Source organism: Sus scrofa, chromosome 2 (assembly GCF_000003025.6).
Source record: "Sus scrofa isolate TJ Tabasco breed Duroc chromosome 2, Sscrofa11.1, whole genome shotgun sequence".
In the NCBI taxonomy this organism is placed as follows: Eukaryota; Metazoa; Chordata; class Mammalia; order Artiodactyla; family Suidae; genus Sus; species Sus scrofa.
The window spans coordinates 125,483,219-125,503,677 of NC_010444.4; the positions used below are offsets into that span (position 1 = coordinate 125,483,219).

At 35.7% G+C, this 20,459-nt stretch overlaps 1 long non-coding RNA gene across 1 annotated transcript in view; it reads right to left on the reverse strand.

The window, feature by feature from the left end:
- Nucleotides 1-20,459, reverse strand: part of LOC102160311 — a 143,395-nt gene that overhangs the window by 118,894 nt on the left and 4,042 nt on the right. Inside the window, exon 2 of the long non-coding RNA XR_002341867.1 lies at nt 4,901-5,014. This is a non-coding gene — a long non-coding RNA (uncharacterized LOC102160311). The remainder of the gene's footprint in view (nt 1-4,900; nt 5,015-20,459) is intronic.

Below are 20,459 nucleotides of genomic sequence, written 5' to 3' on the forward strand. Positions count from 1 at the left end.
CCATGAGGTTGGGTGTTCAGTCCCTGTCCTTGCTCAGTGGGTTAACGATCCAGCGTTGCTGTGAGCTGTGGTGTAGGTTGCAGATGCGGCTCGGATCCTGTGTTGCTGTGGCTCTGGCTTAGGCTGGGGGCTACAGCTCCGATTAGACCCCTAGCCTTGGAACCTCCATATGCCATAGGAGTGGCCCAAAGAATTAGCAAAAACACAAAAAAAAAAAAAATTTTAAATATCTATGCACCCAACACAGGTTTACCACTATATATAAGGCAACTGCTAACGACCTTAAAAGGACAAATGGACAATAACACAGTCATACTGGGAGACTTTAACACCCCACTTACAGCAATGGACAGATCAACCAGACAGAAAATCAATAAAGAAACACAGGCCCTGAATGATACATTAAACTAGATGGACTTAATGGATATTTATAGGACATTCCATACAAAAGCAACAGAATACACATTCTTCTCAAGTGCACATGGAACATTTTCTAAGACTGATCACATCCTGGGCTACAAATCCAATCTCAGTAACTTTAAGAAAACTGAAATCATATCAAGCATCTTTTTTGACCACAATGCTGTACGACTAGAAATCAACAACAAGAAAAAAGCTGCAAAAAACACAAACACGTGGAGACTCAACAACATGCTACTAAACAACCAACGGATCACTGAAGAAATCAAAGAGGAAATTAAAAAATACCTAGCAGCAAAGGACAACAAAGATACGACACTCCAAAACCTATGGGATGCAGCAAAAGCCATTCTAAGGGGAAAGTTTATAGCAATTCAAGCCCACCTCAGGAAACAAGAAAAAGCTCAAAGAAACAAGCTAATTTTACATCTAATGCAGCTCGAGAGACAAGCACAGACAAGACCTAAAGTTAGTAGAAGGAAAGAAATCATAAAGATCAGAGCGGAAATCAATGAACTAGAAACAAAGAAAACCATAGAAAAGATGAAACAAAAAGCTGGTTCTTTGAAAAGATCAACAAAATTGACAAACCCCTAGCCACACTTATCAAGCAAAAAAGAGAGAGGACACAAATCAATAAAATTAGAAATGAAAAAGGAGGAATAACCATGGACATCACAGAAATACAAAGGATCATAAGAGACTACTATATGCAACCATATGCCAATAAAACAAAATCTAGAAGAAATGGACAAATGCTTAGAAAACTACAATCTTCAAAGACTAAACCAAGATGAAATAGAAAAGATGAATGGACCAATCACAAGAATTGAAATTGAAACTATGATTAAAAAACTTCCAACAAACAAAAGTCCAGGACCAGATGGCTTCACAGCTGAATTCTATCAAACATTTAGAGAAGAGCTAACACCTATCCTTATGAAACTATTTCTTTTTTTGGTCTTTTTGCTATTTCTTGGGCCACTCCCTTGGCATATGGAGATTCCCAGGCTAGGGGTCCAATCGGAGCTGTAGCCACCGGCCTACACCAGAGCCACAGCAACACGGGATCCGAGCCGCGTCTGCAACCTATACCACAGCTCACGGCAACGCCGGATCGTTAACCCACTGAGCAAGGGCAGGGATCGAACCCGCAACCTCATGGCTCCTAGTCGGATTCATTAACCACTGCGCCACGACGGGAACTCCTTTCTGAAACTATTTCAAAAAATTTCAGAGGACAGGATACTCCCAAACTCATTCTATGAGGCCACCATCACCCTGATACCAAAACCAGACAAAGATACCACAAAAAAAGAAAACTACAGGCCAATCTCACTGACGAACATCGATGCAAAAATGCTCAACAAAATACTAGCAAACCGCATCCAACAATACATTCAAAGGACTGTACATATGATCAAGTGGGATTTATCCCAGGGATGCAAGGGTTCTTCAATATCTGCAAATCCATCAGTGTGATATACCACATTAACAAACTGAAGAATAAAAACCATATGATCCTCTCAATAGACACGGAAAAAGCCTTTGATAAAATCCAACACCCACTTCTGATAAAAACCCTTCAGAAAGTGGGCACAGTGGGAACCTACTTCAACATAATAAAGGCTATATTTGACAAACCCTCAGCGAACATCATTCTCAATGGTGAAAAGCTGAAAGAATTCCCACTGAAATTAGGAACAAGACAAGGATATCCACTCTCGCCACTACTCTTCAACATAGTTCTGGAAGTCCTGGCCATAGCAACCAGAGAAGTAAAAGAAATAAAAGGAATCCAAACTGGAAAAGAAGTAAAACTATCCCTATTTGCAGATGACATGAGACTATACCTAGAGAATCCTAAAGACTCCACCAGAAAATGTTGGAGCTCATCCACGAATTTGGCAAAGCTGCAGGATACAAAATCAATACACAGAAATCAATGGCATTTCTATACACTAACAATGAAAGAGCAGAAAGAGAAATTAGGGAAGCTATCCCGTTTACCATCACATCCAAAAGAATAAAATACCTAGGAGTAAACCTACCTAAAGAGACAAAAGACCTGTGCTCTGAAAACTATAAGACACTGATGAAAGAAATCAAAGATGACACAAATAGATGGAAAGACATACCATGCTCATAGACTGGAAGAGTTAATATTATCAAATGACTATACTACCTAAGGCAATCTACAGATTCAATGCAATCCCTATCAAATTACCAAGGACATTTTTCACAGAACACAAAATATTTTAAAGTTTGTTTGGAAGCACAAAAGACCCAGAATAGCCAAAGACATCCTGAGAAGGAAAAATGGAGCTGGAGGAATCAGGCTCCCTGACTTAAGACTATACTACAAAGCAACAATTATCAAAACCATATGGTACTGGCACTAAGACAACATATAGATCAGTGGAACAGAATAGAAAGCCGAGAATTAAACCCATGCACCTAAAGCCAACTAATCTATGACAAAAGAGGCAAGGATATACAATGGAGAAAGGACAGTTTGTTCAATAAGTGGTGCTGGGAAACTGGACAGCCACATGGAAAAGAATGAAATTAGAATACTCCCTAACACCATACACACAAATAAACTCCAAATGGATTAAAGACCTAGATAGAAGACCAGACACTAGAAAACTCTTAGAGGAAAACATAGGCCAAACACTCTCTGACATAAACCACAGCAACATCTTCTCAGATCCACCTCTTAGAGTAATGACAGTAAAAACAAAAATAAACAAATGGGACCTAATTAAACTTAAAAGTTTCTGTACAGCCAAGGAAACCCTAAACAAAATGAAAAGACAACCCACAGAATGGGAAAAATCTTTGCAACTGAATCCACTGACAAGGGATTCAGCTCCAAAATTTATAAAAAACGTCTGCAGCTCAATACCAAAGAAACAAACAACTGCATCCAAAAATGGGCAGAAGATCTAAACAGACAGTTCTCAAAGAAGACATAGAGATGGCCAAAAAACACATGAAAAGATGTTCAACATCACTCATTATTAGACAAATGCAAATCAAAACCACTATGAGGTACCATCTTACACAAGCCAGAATGGCCATCATCAAAAAGTCTACAAACAATAAGTGCTAGAGAGAGTGTGGACAAAAAGGAACACTAGTACACTGTTGGTGGGATTGTAAATTGGTACAATCACTGTGGAAAATGGTATGGAGATTCCTCAGAAAACTCAAAATAGAACTACCATTTGATCCAGCAATCCCACTCCTGGGCATCTATCCAGAGAAAACCATGACTCACAAAGACTCGTGTACTCTGATGTTCATTGCAGCACTATTTGCAATAGCCAAGACATGGAAACAACTTAAATGTTCATTGACAGAGGAGTGGATCAAGAAGATGTGGTACATATACACAATGAATATTACTCAGCCATTAAAAAGAACGAAATACCAGTATTTTTAGCAACATGGATGGACCTAGAAATTATCATGCTGAGAGAAGTCAGCCATACAATGAGACACCACCATCAAATGCTTTCACTGACATATGGAATCTGAAAAAAGGACCCATGAACTTCTTTGCAGAACAGATGCTGACTCACAGACACTGACGAACTTATGGTCTCTGGAGGAGACAGTTTGGGGGTGGGGGTATATGCTTGGACTGTGGGATGGAAATCCTGTAAAATTGGATTGTTATGATAATGTGATAAATTCATTTGAGTAATAAAAAAATAAAATACAGTAAAAAAAAAAATAAATAAAAACAATCAAAATCCCAGAAACCCTAATAATGGAATTAAAATATCACCATTTTGGGGTGAACTATATATATATAATTCCATATATTTCATCCAATTTTCTAGCTGTTTAGAGCAGAAAGTAATCTCAGACCCTATTTATCTCTCAAGGTTGGGAGATGAGCCACTCCCCACACCTTTGTTTTTTTAACTTGATCTTTAATACTTTAAAATGACACCTTGGTGAATTAAAACTTTGGATGCCCTCAAGCTGTAGAGCACAAAATGCAAGCGTTCTTTTAAGGTCAGATAAATAGTAAACAACAAGAACAATGACCGTGTTTACTATAAAAAATTTGAGAATGTCTTAACATGGTAGTTTCATGGATAAGGACTTAGTTGAGGGTAGTTCCTAGAATCTTAGTATCAATATTGAGTATACTTCTAAAGTACAAGAAAGATTTTATGTTTTAGACATTTTGAGCATCAAAATTACTATATTTCTCCCTGTATTTAGCACCATAATCTTAGATTTTAACTTATGACCTTAAAAAATGTACAGCACCTTGTAACATCCATTTTGTATATCAACTTTTTATCAACTTTTGTCCCACTTCCATCTTACTTTCCTGCCTTTATTTTCCCTTTGCCTCAATCATTTTATAAGTTTATCCAGAATAAACTGTTTATATATTTGTAAACTTCAAAAAAGTTTAAATTCATGTGCAATTTCAAACTGTTTTCATTTGTCTTACCTTGAATAGATGCAAGATTGCTTTCATGTCAAAAATCAAGCTTCCATGTCCAAGTCTCTCAGAATAAATTTGTAGAGGCTTTCAGTTGTCCAGGGGCATCAGAGAGGGGGTTGCCTTTAAAAGATGTATTGGATGGAGATGTGAGACGGCATAGACAAGTTTAATTGAAACCTAATTCTCTACAGCAAAGCTGGCTTTCAGTAATTGAGAGACAATATTTTCTAGAACTTTGGCAGAGGCTTTTAGTTTCTCCAGCACATTATTTCACCCCATGTTTCTTTCAACTCTTTTTCTCCTCTGGCCATACACTCTATCCAGTTTATCCAAGCAAGATATTTAACACTGTGTGTGTATACTGTAAGATTTCTGAATTCTACTTTGGCCAGTGGCTGAGTTTTTAAAATTTTTTGCTTGTTTGTTTTCTTAATACTTTCTACAGCCTTTATTCTCTGCTCTGAGTAATTCTTGTTCTTTTGTTTAGGAAGGGAAGAAGCTCTCAGGGTTTGGGTGAATGTATGGGAAGGGGGGACAGGGAAAGGAGGCAGATATAATTTTGATGTTTTATAATATTATCCTGCCATACAGCATTAAGTTCTTTTGGACAGATAGATAATTATATGGGAGGGAAAGTGACAAATGGGTAGCTAAATCATACAAAATTTTAAAAAATATAATTGCCACTATTATTATGTCAGAGAAAATTAAGGTCACCCTAATGTTACAGAAAATCAAAATTTAAGTCATTAAAACATACAAGTTTTATTTTATATTTCCTTTCACTCAAGGAAAAGCCTAGTCTTAGTATGACAATTCAATGAAGTATTAAGGGACTCAAACTCATTCCAAATAGTGACATCATCATTAATTTATATGGCTTTTGTCTATGTGTTTTTAAATATTGCTAGAGTATCTGCCACTATGTTAATATTCTAGCCAGTAGCAAGGAAGAAGAGCAATAAGCACATTCAATTCAACATAAGCTCTACCTACCACTTTCATTTATAACCCTTTGGTCAGAAATTTGTAAGGTAGCCAACCTATCTGTAAAGGAGGCTAACGTAGAATCTATATTTTGGGTGGCTGAATATATTTTTAGTTATCCACATGAAAAGAATCAGTGATGCAGGAGTTCCCATTGTGGCTCAGCAGTAGCAATCCAACTATTATCCATGAGGACTTAGTTTCCATTCCTGGCCTCACTCATTAGGTTAAGGATCTGGAATTGCCATGAGCTGTGGTGTAGGTCACAGACATGGCTCAGATCTGGCATTGCTGTGTCTGTGGCACAGGCTGGAAGCTGCAGCTCTGACTGGACCCCTAGCCCGGGAACTTCCTTATGCCTCAGGTGCAGCCCTAAAAAAAGGCAAAAAACAAACAAAAAGAATCAATTATTCTTTTACAGTATCAGAGGGGAAAAGGTGACAGAAGAAATTCTCAATCTCTGTCACATTTATTAAAGAATTATCAATACATGATATTTTACACTAAAAAGAGACAAACTAGAAAATTCAACAATAACTATTTTTGGTTATTTTTTAATTTTTTTCATTAAAATGTAGTTGATTTACAATGTGTGTAAATTTCCACTATACAGTAAAGTGACCCAGTCATACATATATGCGCATTATTTTTCTTATATTATCTTCCATCACATTCTATCAAAAGAGATTGGATATAGTTCCCTTTTCTTTGGATAAACAATCATGTCCTACTGTAAAGCACAGCAGTAAGTATTATAAAGGATAAGAAAAGTGAGATCAATTGGACATAAGGTATGGAGGAAGGCAATATTGGATAGAGTTTGATGGCCTAAGGATTAACTTAGAATATGCTGAACCCTTCAAAGTTCTACTGTGATGCTTCATTGGATCAGATCTGGTCTTTTAAACATGAAAAGCAGAAACATAAAGTAGAGAACACCTTAAATTATCCTTCTAAATTTATCTTTTAGTTTAAATAGAACATAATAATTGTAATTAGACATCACGACTCCTTCATGCAAGACAACTGAGAGACTTCTAAGGCATTTGAGGTAGTAAAATGCTACATCTTTTATCTTACAGAACCTTAAGATAATCTATGCAGAGCATCTATTCACTACCCTAGTTTTTAGGTGAGAATTGGGGTTCAGAAAGATGAATGGACTTATTCAGGCCACAGGGCTAATAATTTCTAATATTAGTATTAAACATAGAAGCATTCTGAATCCTATTCCATGTATCTTAAATCTAGTTAAACACTCTCTTGGTAGCATCTAGTTAGTTAGCATACCTTAGCTTCATGAACTGTGGAAATGTCTCAGCACATCAGTTTAGAGTTCTAATTTTCAGATCTATGTAACATCTAGTCAGAAAGCTACCCTAACCATTGTTACTTTATATTCACTAAATTCTACATTTCTATGAGGAATTATTTAGTCCACTGCTCAATCAGCCTTGATGCTCACACTGATGCAGTTTTATTCTTCTATTGTTGATAACAGTATTGAATATTAAGAAAGTCTGACTTTGCTATTTCCTATTCAAAATATTCTGAATTTAACCAGGTACTTAATTCCACCCCACACTTGTTATATAACTCCAGGGTGCAAAATGCACATAAGTAGTCCATGTTAATAGCCTGAATATTCTCATCACTGCTGAATAATAAAATAGAAAAACTAGATGTGTACCTACTGACACTGAATTTAGAGTTTAATATGGAGACAGATATTACACAAGCACACTAATGGCCATATAATTTAAAAACTTATTTAAGATAAATAACATGGCCCAAAGAAGTTCTGTAATAAAAACTTTCAACAAATATTTATTGAATGAATTGTAGCGCATGGACCATATATGATGACTGTTAGGACTAGGTATAAAGTGAGATCGTAAAGTTAATATGTACTAAATTTTCAAGGACCTTAAAAAGCAAGGGTAGGTGCTTATACTTTCATAATAAAATATATTGATAAAGGGAGTCACTAATTTGTAAAATGGAGGAATGACATTATATTATTTATGTTTCAGTAAGAAGTTTTTGATAAGAGTGAGATGACAACATGTTTGGCTATAAAACTAGAATCAAGAATATTTGTTTTCTGGAAATTACAACTGTTAAGGTAAGAGAAAATGGGAGCCTGAATCTAAGGGAACGAGATAAGAGGTGAAGGAATAATTCTGAAAGATATTTTATGGATACTTATGATTGAAATTGGTGATCGACAAGTCTCTAAAATGTCAAGGATAAGAAAAATGAGATGAAAATTAACCAAATGTTTCTTGTTTGGATGACTAAGGTTGTACCAATAAATCATACAGAACAAGGAACAATTATTGTAAAGAATTTAAGGAAGGAAAAAACAGAAAAACAGCTCCAGCTCCTGATACTGGAGCCCTGCTCTGATACACACAGGTAGACTTCAGTGTTATCACAAGTCCTTTTGATGCTAACAGCTGAGCCATTTTCTTCTGCTCTTGGACATAAATAATCTCAACAAAGATGCCCATCAAACAGCGTAACACTGAAACCATGACTAAATAAGACAAAAAGATGATCACTGGAAATCCTCAAAATACCAAACATTCCCCACCTTCAGCTAAAATAAATTACTGCTACTTCTTTAACAACTCCACTCTATTCTCACTCTAGCTAGCCCTCCATACATAAAATTGGTTGAGATAATCATAAATTTGCCCTCTATTTCTGACAGCACCCAATCTTAGCCCCTGCTTACTTGGATCCTCTCCAAAATTACTCAAACTAAATTCAAATCCTACAATAACTTCCTTCTCACATCTTAGTGAGATACCCTACATTTAACTGTTGTACATTCTCCATCACTATAACCAGTTACAAACCCAAATTTTTTAACTATAAGTGTACTTTGGTGGTCTTCATCTTCAAGTCACTGATATAGAAACAGGCCTAATATTAGACGATATAATATTGAAGTACTTTTGGGTTTAAAAGAGACAGCTGGAAATTTGCTCTTTGAGCTCAGATAAAAGGAACGACTGAATATACAAATTAGATTACATCAACATTTATGACAATATTTCCCAAACTTGTACACACAGTTTAAGTAGATTTAATAAATGCACCATGATGTCATCTGTGTTCCAGTGAGATTGGAAAGGATTAGTTTAAACATGGTTGAGTAGGTTATTTCATAATTATCATAGGATTTAGTATACATTATGAATGTTACTTTACATTATGAATCACACAGAAAATTCTAAGTGTGTTTGATTACAGACCTAATACTGTGAAATATTACACAAAACTTTATTTTGGGAATGTTTCAAAGAAAGATAAAATATTAGGGGTATATGATATTCCTCAGAGTAAATATACACCAAAAGAGGAAAAAACTAAGATAATCTGTTGCAAAACATAGCCATTATTAAAAGTTAATTTATGAAAATGTATAATTAAACAATATTAGAAACAAAGGTAACAGATACTAAAAACTGATCCTTTCCTATTTTTTCACTACATCATACTATTATCTATGTTCTTGAGCTTATTATTGCTTGATTTCTATGGTAGATGGTAAAGATTTGAGAACTATACATAGCCAGAACTACCATATGACCCAGCAATCCCACTCTTGGGCAAATATCTGGACAAGACTTTCCTTAAAAAAGACACATGCACCCACATGTTCATTGCAGCACTATTCACAATAGCCAAGACATGGAAACAACCCAAATGTCCATCAACAGATGATTGGATTAGGAAGATGTGGTGTATATACAAAATGGAATATTACTCAGCCATAAAAAGAACAAAAGAATGCCATTTGCAGCAACATGGATGGAACTAGAGACTCATACTGAGTGAAGCAAGTCAGAAAGAGAAAGACAAATACCATACGATATCACATGTCTGGAATCTAATATAAGGCACAAATGAACCTTTCCACAGAAAAGAAAATCACGGACTTGGAGAATAGACTGTGGTTGCCAAGGGGGAGGGGAGGCAGAGGCAGTGGGGTGGTTGGGGAGCTTGGGGTTAATAGATCCAAACCATTGCCTTTGGAATAGATTAGCAATGAGATCCTGCTGTGTAGCACTTGGAACTATGTCTAGTCACTTATGATGGTACATGATAAGGTGTGAAAAGAGAATGTGTACATGTATGTGTAACTGGTCATCATGCTGTACAGTAGAAACAAATTGTATTGGGGAAATAACTATTACAAATAATAATAATAATAAAAGAAATTATTTTAAAGCTTAGTGTTTCACCATACATTGCTCAAGGATAATTCCAGCTGTTCATAATTTTTTTGCTTGATTAACCTCATCTAAAACCTCACACTAGAAAACGAAAGATAACTTTAAAATCATGTACAGCAATCATTTTTTATTTTGAATCAATGTTAAATGCATGAATTTGTCCTATCACAGAGATTGCAAAGGAACTATATCAAAAAGTGAACTCAGTTGATTCTAAACAATTACAAACTTATTGTTGAGTAAGTCTCCCTAGGTCTGCATGTGTCATAGGCCTACTGCATAACTAGCAGTTCTCCAAACTTACTTTTATATAAATACAATGTTTATTAAAGTTAAAATTTTGCTAATTTAAAGCTTATATCTATAATTTTAAATTATACTTATTTATAGTAATATTGACCTACTTATTTACAGTTAAATTGATAAAATATTTGTGTTTGGGGAAGAAAACTTTTATCACTCTTTTTTTTTTTAGAATTTCTAATGCATGGTGATAATAAAACCAGGTTGACTTTTAGTCAGGATTGTAACTAAAATTCTCTACAGACAAACCCCCTTTTCCCTCATGTTTTGTACCCACACCTGTCCTCTCCCCACAGCCAGGCCCTTGGTACCTCACTGTAAAGTGGGTCATTATGGACATGAACATAGATTAGCAGCTCTCAGCCTCAGCACCATTGACATGTGGGTCGGTAATTCTTTGAATAAATGTCCATATAGCTATGGTCAGGACTGGTATGTTAGGCAATGATACATGTGGGAGACAAAAGAGGAAAGGAATCAATGGCTCAACTAACACATTCAGAGGGGTCAATGTAGCAAAGGAAAGTGATAACATCTTGTACCTAGAGCACCCTAAAATCTAGTTGAATGCATGGGAGTTTACTAGAGACTCTGACATGCAGAGTTTCAGTTCAGTTTTGACAGGGGATTTCAAAATGACACAAGAGTTCAAAAGTGAAGAAGCAGAGATGGCACTTTGAAGAAACTTGATTGAGTTGTGGAAAATAATGGAGTTTCTTCCTCTTACCTTGTTAATCCTTACCAGGGAAAAGGCATTGAACTTCTTCAAGGAAAGGCTAAATTATATGCTCAATATAACTTCCCAAGATACTTCATCTCTTTCTCGGCCTTGATGGATATGTAACCCAAAAGATTTGCTATAAATCCTTTGCTCCTTGATGGTATGTTCAATTAAAAATGTCTTCTTCGAACAGGCTTTCACACCATTCACTTCATCCTATCCCAAATTTCCATGTTTATATTTAAATATAACTGCAGCAAAATTTCCTTTAAATATTATTCATTTGTAAATCCACAAATTCTCAGGTATTTAAAAAAAACACTTCTCCCACTCTATTAAGATTCATGAAGTTTGGCTTTTGTCTCAAAAGATTTTATTGCACTTTTTAAAAATTTCAGTAACTGGGAGTTCCCGTCGTGGCGCAGTGGTTAACGAATCTGACTAGGAACCATGAGGTTGCGGGTTCGGTCCCTGCCCTTGCTCAGTGGGTTAACGATCTGGCGTTGCCGTGAGCTGTGGTGTAGGTTGCAGACGCGGCTCGGATCCCGCGTTGCTGTGGCTCTGGCATAGGCCGGGGGCTACAGCTCTAATTCGACCCCTAGCCTGGGAACCTCCATATGCCGCGGGAGCAGCCCAAAGAAATAGCAAAAAAAGACAAAAAAAAAAAAAAATTTCAGTAACTTAAGGAAGTTTTTTAAGAGGTATTTGTAGGGGGGATATATTTAAGAAATATAAGGGGTTTAATTTCTATGTCTGTCTAACAATGTGTTTGGAAACTTTGAAGAGTGAATGAAAAATCTTTTAGATGTTTTATGTGTGAAAGAGTGTTTTTATAACCTGTTATTTAACTAATTTCCTCTACTGGGATTTTTTTTTTTTTCTCCCCATCCTACAGCTGCTTAAGGAAGTGCCACCTTTCTTTCAAAATAGACCTCAAGGAGTTCCCCTAGTGGTTCAGTGGTTAATGAACCCGAACAACATCCATGAGAACGTGGATTTGATCCCTGGTCTTGCTCTGTGGGTTAAGGATCTGGCATTGCCTTCAGCTCTGGTGTAGGTCAGAGATGGGGCTCTGATCTTGAGCTGCTGTGGCTCTGGTGTAGGCTGGTGGCTACAGCTCCGAACGGATCCCTAGCCTGGGAACTTCCATATGTCGCCTTTGTGGCCCTAAAAAAAACAAAAAAAAAAAACCAAAAAAAACCCTCAAAACCCACCTTCTTCTAGGAAGCCTTCTACTCAAATTTTTCCCACTTTCCTATGATATTCTTTCCATGGCACTTAATATAGTGGCCTTGCTGTTAGAATTATTAAAGTTATCATTTATTACTCTGTAAGTCCATGATGAACATGGACAAGGACAACATCGTAATGATTTTTTAAAATCTCCTACTGAACCTAGCACAATGTTTCACAAAAATGATGCTCAAAAATGTTGATTAAGGTGAATCAAATCCAATCACTTTATTGAAAATGAATATGAACTGTGCTTTAATAAATGTTTTCTGAACTAACTTGGCTTTAAATTATCACAGGCTTTGCTGCATAATCTTGGGTGTGTCTTAACCTAAATGGCAAATAATTAAAAGAAATAAATCATATATATTAAGATTTATAGTTTATAAAGTGTCTTAGCTTATTAATTGCAGAATAATCAATAATCAGGTGAATGGGAAAGATTGGTCATAAATTATTAATGTAATTTATATTCATATTATAGAATTGTTGTAAAACTGACACCAGCAATTTTATGTCAAGATACTTGGATTGCCCTCTTATTACCTCTATGACCAAAGGTATATTTGTTATTCGTAAAACATGAATCCTTCATAGGTACCGTTTATCTTACAAAATTGTCAAGATCAGATGAGATAATGGAAAATGAGAGCCAATTTAAACTACTGAGAGGTAAATATTTAAGAACTCGACACTGTGTTTTCATCTAATCATCACAACAATCTTATAAGGGTGATTATCATTCTCATTTTTATAAATAAAGAAATCTTGTCACAGAGAGTTAATATAATTTGCTCAGGGGCATACAGCTATTAAGAGATAGTTAGAATTTTCTATTAGGTGGATTTCCAGAGCCAAAGCTCTTAGCCAAAATGCTAAATTGTTAAGTGTGTCAGCTCCATCCCCTCAGATTTTGTAAAATTTAACAATGTAATGTTAACTAGCTATTTGAAATTTTTCAAGGTCTAAAATTCCTAGAAAAGGAACTTCTTTTTTTTTTTTTTTTATCTTTTTGTCTTTTTGCCATTTCTTGGGCCCCTCCCGCAGCATATGGAGGTTTCCAGGCTAGGGGTCGAATCGGAGCTGTTGCCACCGGCCTACACCAGAGCCACAGCAATGCTGGATCTGAGCCGTGTCTGCAACCTACACCACAGCTCACAGCAACGCCAGATTCTTAACCCACTGAGCAAGGCCAGGGACCGAACCTGCAACCTCATGGTTCCTAGTCGGATTCGTTAACCACTGTGCCACGATGGGAACTCCAAAAAGAAAAGAAACTTTTTTTAAAAAAAATTTTCTTTAGATTTCCTAGAGATAAAAGTAACAAATCTACTTTAAAAACTCCATTAAACACTGACATGCAATTTAGGCCAAAACAAATCTGTTACAGGATTGATTTGGCAAACATAATAGTCCAGTGACTTGCCAACTACTTGTCTCCGATACAGTTAACTAGTTACACTCTCTTATATGTTTATATATATATATACACACATATATATATAAAAAACTGGATATGTTTATATATATATAAAATTGTCTGATATGTTTATATATATATATACATTGAATCTTAATGTCTTAGTGGTTCAAGTAAAAAATTGAAACCTGAGGGGTTAATCTTACACATTAAAAAATATAAAATCTGAAAGATCAATCTATTTTCCTTCTAATTCAAAAGTGTTATCATAAGCCATTCATTTAGATTGTTCTCTTAAAGATTCCAAGTTTCAATTACAATGTGAACTTTGGAGAACAACACTGCCATCCAGGGGAGAGAGGACTGAAAGTGCAGAACCAGAATAACTGAGAAACTTAATGCAGTAGTTTTTAGCTGGGATTGAAACACTCAGTTGTGTTGCAGTCCGTTGTGAGGTGAATTACTAATAAAAGTTTAAGTACTAAAGACTGTAAATGATGTGCTTTAAAAAATGACAGGTTTACCAAAAATAAGTCTCTTTACTTGATCATTCAAGTAAGAGAAAGGTGTAATATTTCTTTTTTTAAAACATCATAGATTGTATGTTTTGTTTTATTCTATGGTTGTTTGTTTGTTTGTTTGTTTGCTTTTTAGGGCTGCACCCATGGCATATGGTGGTTCCCAGGGTACGGGTTAAATTGGAGCAACAGCTGCCGGCCTGCACCACAGTCACAGCAGCAAAGGATCCAAGCTGCATCTGCAAACTGCACCATAGCTCACAACAATGCCAGATCCTTAACCCACTGAGCAAGGCCAGGGATCGAACCGAAACCTCATGGTTTGTAGTCAGATTTGTTTCCGCTGCACCACATGGGAACTCCCACCATAGCTTTCTTTAAAAAAAGAATTTTTTTCATTGAGGTATAATTGACATACAAAAAGCAGTAAATAATTAATATAAATAGCTCGATGACTTGGAGAAAATTATTCACTATGAAACCACTACCACAATCTATGCCATTATCATACCCATCAACTCCAATAGCTTCCCCCTGTCCCTCAACCTTTTAAAGATAAAAACACTTAAATGTTTTTAAGATTTGTCCTCTTAGAAAATTTAAAATATACAATAAGGTGTTTTTACCTATGAGAACTATGCTGTACAGTAAATCCACAGCACTTAACTTTGTACAACTAAAACTCTGTACCTTTTGACTCATACTTCCCCATTTTCCCCTCACTCCAGCATGTGGCAACCACCATTCTATTCTTTGCTTCTATGAGTATACAGCTTTAGATTCCTAATGTAAGCTGTATCTTGTAGTATTTGTCCTTCTGTGTCTGGCTTATTTCACATAGCGTAATGTGTTCCAGGCTCATCCATGTTGTTAGAAATGGCAGAATTTCCTTCTTTTTAAATGTTGGATAATATTCTACTGTTTGTGTATACCACATTTTATTTATCTAGTCATCCACTGATGAACATTTAGTTTGCTTCCATGTTTGGCTATTGTAAATAATGCTGTAAAGAACATTGGGAATGCAGGTATCTCTTCAAAATATCCTGATGTCAATTCCTTTTGATATATACCAGGGGTGGAATTTCTGGATGATATGGTAGTTCTATTTTCAGCTTTGTAGAAATTTCCATATTTTTTCATAGTGGCTGCATCAATTTACATTATTACGAAGAATGTACAAGAGTTCTCTTTCCTCCACATCTATACCAATACTTGTCATCTTTCGTTTCTTGATTATAGCCATCCTAACAGATGGAAGGGGATAGCTTACTGTGATTTGGATTTGTGTTTCCTGGATGATGACTGATGTTGAACACAGTTTCCTATACTTGTTGATTATTTGTGCCTCTCCTTTTCTTTTCTTTTTTTTTTTTTTTTTGGAGAAATGTCTATTCAGGTCCTTTGTGCATTTTTTTTATTGTTTTTTTTTTTTTTTTTTTTTTTGTCTTTTGTTTTGTTGTTTTGCTATTTCTGGATATGGTTCCAGCTTTTATGAGCCTACAATCGAGCCGTTGATAAAGTAAGCATTTCATGAGCACTATTTCTATCGATTTACCTGCCCACGACTCCTTTTTTTTTACTGATTTTATGTTCTTGTATATTCTGAGTATTATCACTTTATCACATTATGGTTTGGAAATATCTGATACCACTCTATGGGTAGTATTTTAATTTTGTCGAAGGTTTTCCAGATTCTCATTTTAGTCTAATAGTACTTACCTTTTTTTGCCTGAACTTCTAGGTGTTCTATCCCAGAAATCATTACCAAGGCCAACATTAAGAAGCTTTTTCTGGAGTTCCTGTCATGGCACAGTGGTTAACGAATCCGACTAAGAACCATGAGGTTGCGGGTTCGGTCCCTGCCCTTCTCAGTGGGTTAAGGATCTGGCGTTGCTGTGAGCTGTGGTGTAGGCTGCAGACGTGGCTTGGATCCCGCGTTGCTGTGGCTCTGGTGTAGGCCGGTGGCTACAGCTCCAATTGAACCCCTAGCCTGGGAACCTCCATGTGCGCGGGAGCGGCCCAAGAAATAGCTAAAAAGACAAAAAAAAAAAAAAAAAAGAAGAAGCTTTTTCTTTATGTTTTCTTCTGGGAGTTTTATGGCTTCAGATCTTTTTTACAGGTAGACATCAAGCTTTCAGACACCTCTTACTGAAGAGATTTTTTTTCTTTTTTTAATCTTCCCCCAACATGTATTCTTGGCAACTTTGTAAAATGTCAGTTGACTTGATATGTGTGGGTTTATTTCTAGAATATTTATTCTGTGTGCTTTTATTCCATCACCATGCTTTGTAATTACTGTAGCTTTGTAATGTATTTTTTTTTTTTTTGTTTTGTTGTTGTTGTTGTTGCTATTTCTTCGGCTGCGCCCGCGGCATATGGAGGTTCCCAGGCTAGGGGTCCAATTGGAGCTGTAGCCACCGGCCTATGCCAGAGCCACAGCAACACGGGATCCGAGCCGCGTCTGCAACCTACACCACAGCTCATGGCAATGCCAGATCGTTAACCCACTGAGCAAGGGCAGGGACCGATCCCGCAACCTCATGGTTCCTAGTCAGATTCGTTAACCACTGCGCCACGATGGGAACTCCTGTAATGTATTTTTAAATCAGTAAGGGTGATACCTTCAGGTTTACTCTTCCTGCTCAAAGTTCTTCTGGTTATTTGGTATTTTTTATAGTTCCATATGCATTTTAGGATTGTTTTCTCTAATTCTGCTTAAATACCCTGATTCTGCTTTGGGTACTATGGCTTTTTAATAATATTAATTTAAATTTCTCAATCCATGTACATGGATCGTCTTTTCATTTATTCACATGTGCTTTAATTTTTTTCATCAGTGTCCTATAGTTCTCAGTGTACAAGTTTCACATCTCCTTGATTACACTGATTGTTAAGTATTTTACTCTTTCTCATGTTATTGTAAATAGAATTGTTTTCTTAATTTTCTTTTGGGATAGTTCTGTAAGTGCATAGAAACACAATTGATTTTTATTTTTACCCTGCCACTTTACTGAATGTGTTATTAGTTTCTGTGTGTGTGTGTGTGTGTGTGTGTGTGTGTGTGTGTGTAATCTCAAGGTTTCCTACATGTCATCTGCAAAGAACATTTTACTTATTTTTTTTTCCAATTTGGCTGCGCTTTATTTCCTTTTCTTGCCAAATTGCACTAGCTAGGACTTAAAGTATTATGTTGCATAGAAGTGATGAGAAAGGGCATCCTTGTCTCATTCCTGACATTTGAGGAAAAGCTTTTAACATCTTACTATTGAGTATGTTAGATATGGGCTTATCACATATGAACTTGATTATGTTGAGCTATATTCCTTCTATACCCAATTTGTTAAAGGAGTTTTTATCATGAAAGGATGTTAAGTTTCTCATTTTATTTATGTATTGTTTTCTTGATTCTGTTTGGTTTTATATAAATGTTCACTTTCAGCTTACTGATCTTAGGTAAAATGATTATTATGAATTCTTTGTCAGGAAACTTGCTAGCCTCCATTTATTTAAGGTTGGTCACTTGAGTTTTATTTTGCTCCTTTTATGGTGCCATATTTCCCTGATTTTTTGTGACCCTAGTAGACTTGCATTGTCATCAGCACATTTGAAGAGACAGTCACCTCTAATAGACTTTACAGAATGGCTTCAGTAGGGAAAGCCATCCACCAGTTAGCCTCTGGAGAGATCCTGGGTAAGTCAAGGGGCAGAGTCCACAGGCAAGATGACTGGTGAGGTCTGTGGGTGGGTCACCTGGCAGGGTCCACAGAAGAGCAGGCCCATTGCTGGGGTCTGCAAACAAGCAAGTCTGATGCTAAGGTCCATACCCATAACTTCCTAACAGTCACAATAAAATTAGAACACATGTGGGGGAAACGCTTTAAAGGCAAAAAACAACATGATCAAAGCAATATAAATTGAAAAGGCAAATGATAAACTCCATTGAAAATTTCTGCCAATTAAAAAAAAAAAAAGCTAGAAAAACTACAGAAAACTACCTGAACTTTATCAAACTATTCACCATAAAAAACACCAAATGCCATTTCAAGTAGTAAACTGCTAAAGCCCATTCTCACTAAAATCAGTAACAATCTAGAAGTACTAGCAAATGTAATAATATGATACAACAAATAATTAGTATGAAACTGAAAACAGAGGTAATTCTCTTTTTGATCACATGACTACATACCTAGAAAATGGCAGTCTGTCAAAAACCAACCATCAAATCACTTGGGCAAATAACTGCATGACAAATATAACAAAAACAAGTTCATAGCTTTGATCTATACTGGCACTGCCAGCTAATATAGGAAGAAATGAGAGAACACATACCATTCACAATTGCAACAAAAACTATGAGAATATATTTTAAATTTTGTTTTTAAAGTTTACACTAGCACATGGTACAAAATTTAAAAGATACCAAAAGGTATATGGCAGAAAGACTTTATACATGTTTCCCCAGAACCAAGACATTGTACAATCAAGTAAATGTGATATCCTATCTTTATTCTGGAAGTTTTATAGTTTTATGTTTTAAATTTAGATGTGTAATCCATTAAGTTGTTTCTGTATTTGGTGTAAGATGTGGGTCAAAGTTAATGTTTTTATATGAATATCCAATAGTTTTGGCACAATTTTTGAAAAGACTACTTTTCCTCTACTGAAATATCTTTACAACTTTGTTGAAAATTAATTGTACATATATGTGTGTGTGTGTGTGTGTGTGTGTGTCTATTTCTCAATTCTATTCTGAATGCTAAAAATCCATTAGTTTAGTTATAATCTAGAAATACATGATTACAGTTTTTGAAAGTGCAAAATGATAGGACTGGCAGTCATCAGACATGTTAGAATACGATTACCTTTGACGTAATTTCATTTTTTAGAGAAAGTGAATGTTATAGACTGAACTATGTCCCTCTAAAATCCACATATTGAAGCTCTAATCCCCTATGTAGGTGTTTTTAGATAAAGCCTTTAGGAGTCAGTTAAGGTGAAATGGGTTCCTAAGGCTGGAGCCTTAATACAGTATGATTAGTATCTTTATAAGAAGAGAAAGAGATATCAGAGAAGTCTCTCACTGGGTATGAACATTGGGAAGGCCATGTGAGGACAAAACAAAAAGGCTGCCTCTGCAAGAGAACTCTCAGGAGAAACCACCGTGATAGACAGCACCATCATCTTGGATGTGTAGCCTACAGAACTGTAATAAATTTCTGTTGTTTAAGGCACCCCATCTGTGGTATTTTGTTGTAGCCTGAATAGACAAATACAGTAGGATTTGAGAAAGTCTTAAGAAACCTGAATTTAGAAAACTTAAGTCCCATTGTACATGTCTGTGAATCCTTGTTTCCACTAAGTGGTACATAAAGAGGCCTCACACTAATTGATTTTAATGATAATAGTTTGGTTGTTTCATACATCTAATAGCACTTAACTAAAGCAGGTCAGTCTTTAAAGAATAAAAGGACAAGTGTTGCTTTCTAGAGAAAGTTGCAGCCTGATTAATACAAATACATTATTATTGATTTTAAAAAGTGTACAGTTTAGTGAGAGAGTTATTAGAATCACCTCTGTAAAGAACTAAAATGATGTTTCAGACTGTAGCGTCAAAGACAGAGATGGACTAATAGAGAAATGATACATGAGGAACAATGTAAAACTACTAGTCACTTTAAAAATGAACATATAAGTTTGCTGAGAGCTTATAATGTAAAAAATAGACTGCACATTAGAAATTTCAAATTGAAGTAGACTACTGTAAACAATATAAGAATGAACCACTGATAAGAAAAATTAACTTCTACTTGGGGGTTTAAAAATTATTTTTAAAAAGGATGAACAGAATGTGAACCCATCTTCCCAGACACCTACAGTCAATTAATCTTCTACAGAGGAGGCAAGCATATAAAATGGGAAAAAGATATTCTTTTCAGCATGTGGTGCTGGCAAAACTCGACAGCTGCATGTAAATCAATGAAACTGGAACAAATCTTCACACCATGCAGAAAATAAACTCAAAATGGCTTAGACTTAAACATAAGACACCATAAAACTCCTAGAACATAGGCAAAACATTCTCTGACATTAACTGTGCAAATGTTTTCTTAGATCAGTCTTACAAGGCAATAGG